The sequence below is a fragment of the Lissotriton vulgaris genome, chromosome 8 (genome assembly GCF_964263255.1).
Source record: "Lissotriton vulgaris chromosome 8, aLisVul1.2, whole genome shotgun sequence".
Classification (NCBI taxonomy): Eukaryota; Metazoa; Chordata; class Amphibia; order Caudata; family Salamandridae; genus Lissotriton; species Lissotriton vulgaris.
In genome coordinates this window covers 590,554,864-590,560,866 of record NC_141696.1, presented here as the reverse complement: position 1 = coordinate 590,560,866, position 6,003 = coordinate 590,554,864, and the positions used below count along the sequence as shown (strand labels likewise).

At 42.5% G+C, this 6,003-nt stretch overlaps 1 pseudogene; it reads left to right on the top strand.

Annotated features, from left to right (window-relative positions):
- Positions 1–1,700: 1,700 nt before the first annotated feature.
- On the top strand, positions 1,701–5,798 carry LOC147697763 (uncharacterized protein C1orf50 homolog pseudogene; annotated as a pseudogene).
- Positions 5,799–6,003: the final 205 nt, after the last annotated feature.

The window sequence follows — 6,003 nt, the reverse complement described above, 5'->3', positions numbered from 1 at the left end:
CCTCCTGGTATCTGGCCTGTGTTCTGATAAAGTACAGAAGAAATTACATGTATCCTATTGCGCCCTGAAGAAGGATTGGTGGATATCGGTCCTGTTCCGAAACGCGCGTCGGCGCTTTCTGTGTGATTTTGCTCTTTCCCAGTATATTATCATTTTTAATGTGTATATATATATATATATATATATATATATATATATATATATATATATATATATGATCAGATATTTTTTGTCTATCGGTTTTTATTTGTGTATATACTGTCGAGTGGTATGATTGATGATGGTTTGGCTGAGTGTGATTGGTGATTGTACTTTAGTTGCGTGGGGGTTTGCTTCACATGTGTCTTTGAAATGTAAATAAGTATTGTATATACATTTATGTTTGTTTCTTTTGGACCTACTAATGAGAAATCTCAGTAAAATAATAATAAATTGACTAATGTTTTTCAAATAATTAATTCTTGTGTGGGACAATGATGATGTTCTGTATCAAAGAGTAGAGTGTGCGCCTTTATTTAATTATTGTTCTAGGGGAGGTTTTCCTGTTTTTGACTTCAGTTATTTTTCCCTGCTCCCTTCCCCTAGCATTCGTATCCAGGGACCCTCGTGTGTTTTTTGACTGCCACTGCTATAAGTCCATAAAGTTGGCACGCCGGCGCAGACTCACTACTCCTGTTCTTCCAGGCCGCCTTCAGCGCCCCTCGATCTTTCCGGGCTGGTACGATGTGTCGGCAGAGTATCGAGCCAGTCACTGACCACCCGGGGCGGTCAAAGAAGAGCGCACGTTCCTCATATTCAATCCTCAGGCGGGCCGGGAAAAGCATGGTGTACTTCAGTCCCATGTCTCTAAGTCGCCGTTTCACCCCCGTAAAGCCCATGCGTTGTTTTTGCACCGCCTGTGTAAAGTCAGGATAAAAACTGATCAACGCGTTCTCAAATTTAGTGAGACCATTGGTGCGTGATGCTTGAAGAATAGCGTCTCTGTCCCGAAAATTAAAAATCCTGGCTATTATAGGCCCCGGAGCGGCTCCCAGTTTGGGCTTCCCGCCGGGGACTCTGTGAGCACGCTCCACAGTGAAAAAGTTACTGAGACCCTTTGGTGTTAAGTGATTCAGCACAAGGTCCGCCACCAGAAGGTCTGTGGATAAATCTGAGGAATTCTCCAGAACACCAACAATGCGGACGTTGTTGCGTCTGGCCCGGCTCTCGAAATCGTCCAGCCGACGGGCAAACAAGTCGTTAGACGCTCGGAGATTGCGAACTTTGGTCTGAAGATCCGATACATCCGTAGTAAGGCTTGCGGTCTTGATGTCCAGGGACTTGACCCGCTCATTGGTTTTCCCCAAGTCCGTCCTGATAAGATTGACTTCGATCGCCACCGTGTCTATCTTAGCAGCCAGTGTTTTTTACTGCTTGCCCATAGAGGTCTGAACACTTGCGATGGCGCCCATAACGTCCTTCAATGTCAGCTCCTCAGTTGCAGGAGAGCCATCTCCATTCTCGTCAAAGACTTTACTCACACCGCCAGGGGATCCTTTTGGGCAGATGAAGCGATCTATAGCATGGGATTGGGCAACCCCCCCTGGTTGCTCGCTTCTCGGTCTCCGCCTTGCCCGCCATGATGAGCGACGAGCCCTGACGGAACCTTTGGAATTTGGTCAGAATGGTTCCCTGCGCAGCAAACTTGTAGATGCAAGGGGATGAGGGCAGAAAACAAGCGTAGAGCTGGTAGCAAGAACCAGGTCAGCCGTGTCGACCGGCAGCAAGTCGCCGTCAACAATGACCAAGAGCGAAACCAAAAGTACCACTGGGGCAGTGGACGTGTCTCACAGGCCGTTGTTGTTCAATTGCCACCTGGGTACCTCGGGGACTCAAGTCTGTGGCTGGTCTTCGGTGTAGGCCGCAAGTTTCAAAGTTCAGTAAGTCCTGTTTCCGGCGGCCAAATCGAATTTTGAAAAAGAATGTTGTATCAGCAGGGCATCAGCTAGAAGTACCCGTCGTCCAAATCAGGATACGTTGCAGGATAGATGCGGGAGGCGGAAAGAGTCTCGGGAGCCCTGTGCTCACGCGTCCATCTTGGATACGCGTGAAGCTCCTCCCCCCAGCACCATACATTGTTGAACAGCAAGCTTAATTAACGAAGGTTTAAGACATGATTGAAAGAACTTACAATAAACTCCACAAAAGAATATAAAGCGCAATAAAGATTGTTCCGACTTATCATCGCAGGGACGGGGGGAGTACCGTATAATAATGAAATTTTCTCTGCTGAAGTTAATATTGTCAATGTAATCAACACTAGCCTAATTAATAATTTCTTATCTCCAGTACCAGAGTCACAGGGAGAAGAACTAGATGTGTCCTACAGTTTTGCTCTGAATACCCGGAATGTGGCTGGGCTTAAAGTAAAATCTTTAACCCAATTTGGCTTGCCTTTATAAATCGTTATGATTTCATCACTTTTCAGGAGACTTGGGCTTTAAAACCTATATCATGTTTAACGTTTTTTCATGCTATTATTGCTCTGCTGTTGCCTTGCCCCACAGGATAGCTAAAGAAGGCCTCACCATCTGGGTTAAGCTTAATCTTTGTCTTAAAGTGTCTGTAATAAATATGGGTAGCTCTGCATTCCAGGTTTTGTTCATTAAAGATATTAGAGTTTATTTTTATTTTTAGTTGGTCAATTTTAATAATAATGATTTAAAAAGTCCCTAATTGTCATATTTAACTTATCTATAAGTCCATAGTATGTGGTCAAAGTGTACCCAGGGCCTGTAAGTTGACGGTCACACTTTCATTTAAATATTTATAAGTCAACCTATGTAGCACTTATTGCTTATAAGAGACAGTGCGTGGTATTTATAAGGAAGGCATGAAAGTTTAATGTTAAACATGTCCTTACAGTGAAAAAGGCCCTGGAGTTTTTTCACTTTAGGATGGCTGGCTGTTCCATAGGAAACACTAGGTTACATCGTTAGATTTAAAAGTGCTAATTTCCGTTAGTAAATGGATAGAACAATAATTAAAAAACTATATCTATTAGTTATTAAAAATGCAATTCAATGATGAAGTCAGATTTTTGATAAATGTTCATTGAATGGTACTTTTATAAAGTTACCTTTCCTATACCTAAAGTTTTTGGAGGCCCATTTGCACTTGTTCTCCGTAATTAACATTTGAATGGGTGTGAAATGCCCCCAAGGAGCAAATATGAGGCTGGCATAAATGGACGGAGATGACTTCTCTGAATCTGACAGAATATGCAAGGTGGGTGTGTCAGAAAATGCTTTGACATTACATGGTCAATATCCTGTGTGAATGTCAAATCCTGCTTGACATGTCTGTTGGGATCTTATATATAATGCTCTGGACACACTTCACAAGGCAAAAACCGGATGCTAAAACAATTATGGTGCATCTTCTATCTGGTTGCTGGAAACCCTACCTTTTTGCTCCCAGGCTTCTGTCTCTAGGTTTATTGGGGTGCAGTAACTGCTCCAAGCTGGATTTTAGTGTTAAATGTGGGAGGACTCTAGGATTAAATAAGAATTAACCTAGTACACTCCCCACACGCACAACTCCAGCTCTCAGAGTCTGAGGTTAGTGTGACTCAAGACATTCACCATCTTGAAAATACTCCAATAGGATAGAAATGGTCATGGGAACTTTTGAGCTGTTGCTTAGGCCATGCCCAGGAATTATTCCAACCCACTAACTCGACTCGAGCCAAGCATACATGTGGCACCTCCAGCCGCACCCTTTAGAACACTCTTGGACCTGAGTAAGTTAAGAAGAGTACTGAACCTGGTCTATGTGTCCTGAGAAGAGTGCTGAGAAAACTGGACCTGCTCTTCCTTGTACCAATGGCAAAGACGTAGACTCCAAAGGTCATAGGGGTGATCTCCTGTTAAAGCTACAGAGACACAACAAGCTACAAGAGGCCTTTTTCTTCAACTGCCAAGGTGACCAGTGGCAATTGGACCTGGACCAGATCATGCTATCAGGCCTCTGCCTGACACCCTGTGAGTCTCTAGTTGTCTTCCCTAATGTCCTGCAGGGCTTTTTAAATATTTCCTGTGGTAGATTGGGACTTAAAGGACCAAAGTAAAAGGGAAACATCTTTAACCAGGATGACCCTGGTTGCTGTATCTGACCTGCACTCCATCTCAGTCAGGTTCATATTGCTGCTAGGTCCTGGTCTATGGCAGCCATTGATTAATATTGTTTAGCATATGCTACTTGGCGTTTTTTCTATTAAAATATAAAAAATGTCATATCTCCTGTTCCCCTATCAGATTTTTGTAATTTGGTCTCATTTTGTTTAATATATGTTACTTCATTATTCAAATTCCGTTTGGGGTTTTTATTTTTATTATTTCAAAATCATTACTGCATAAAGACTTTGCACATTCCCCTAAAATAATCCTCTCTACTCAGTGCCAAAGTTATCAAAGGGTTGAGCTCAGATTAATTAAGTGACTTTGAGAGTTCACACTGACAAGGGTTGTGATTGTTCCTTGAGGTGGGCAGTCGACCCACAAATAAATAAGCCAATTTTTTTAATATTGTTCTCACTATCCCATAGGGTTGAGTTTGAAAGAGGCTAAAAGCAAAACAAGTTTTAATCTTCTTGCAAGAGACTAGATATGATCAAATGCTACAGAGAAAGACTGTGAATGAGTTCCCCAGTGAGGCTAAAAGATGAAGAAAATTCTGCCACCGATCCTTTTTTTCTTAAAACAAGACACTGCTTTTCGATTGAAATGAAAAGACCGTAGACAATGAAATGAAATAAGGATGAAACTTGGCAAATGGGAAAAATGCAAAGATATATGAATGAAAAAGTATTCTGTAGACTGGTGGACGTTGTCTGTACTTTCAGCATGTAGGAAGAGATGTTCCTAGTCTGCTATGGGATGAACTATATCATTTGCAGTCTACCACTTCCTTACTGTTTTCTCATACAAATGAAGGACTTGCAGATGTACAAACATTAGGAATACTGATTCCCTAATTGCAATTATCTCCAAATCGTAATTGGAAATCGATATTCCTAATGAATGAGGTACTTTTATTCCCAAATAGTGACTCCCAGTAAGTCCCAAATTGACCTACTAATGAATATTAATAAAAATGGGTAAGGACAGAACCATATGGGCACACCGAGAGAAGCTGGGCATTGCCGCTGTGCTGTCTGACCGCTGGATAGTCCACCGTCGAGCTATTTACTTCGGGTTATAAACCTATCAAATGCTAGAGCCCGTTCGGCCATATTGGTTGCCCTCGTGGAAAGCAGCTCTGACCCAAGTGAGCTCAAGTTGGTCAGCTCCTACCAAATAAATCGGATCGGCGATCCCTCCGACCTTGTGGTGCTGGCTCAACAGGTGCAAAAGGCAGATGAATTCATCAGAGCCAATGCTTGTAACCAGCTGACTGTTATTGTTGAGCAGATTCGTTTTTTGCAAGAACAGGCACGGAAGGTCCTGGAAGAGGCAAAAAGAGATGCTGATCTTCATCATGCTGCCTGTAATGTTGTGAAGAAATCAGGAAATACATATTACTTGAACAAGAGAGAAAGTGGACAGAGATAGTTTTCAATCCTTTCACCTAAGGACTGGGGAGCTAGTTGCCCTCATGAGTTTCTTTGTGCCTTTAGGCTTCAGCATGACATGTCATGGACAACCTTTGAGAGCATTGATGAACGAGATGCAGAAATCAACATCATTGACAAATTATTGAATCATCAGATCGCACTGCCTGAATGTAAAGAACCAAACTTCAAAGGATTTCTCAATTGAAGCTGATGGATGTATAACTTCGATATCCGGCTATACAGTCAGCTTGTGATAGGTTATTTAATATAAAGTCTGACGTCTTACAACTTCACCCTTTGGAATTTACCTCTGCCATATCGTCGTGAGCTGTGCTTTGTTCTTCTCACCCGCGGGTTGCTTGCCTGCTGTGCAATAACACCCTGGTGGGACTTCTGCTCCCAGGGTGCAT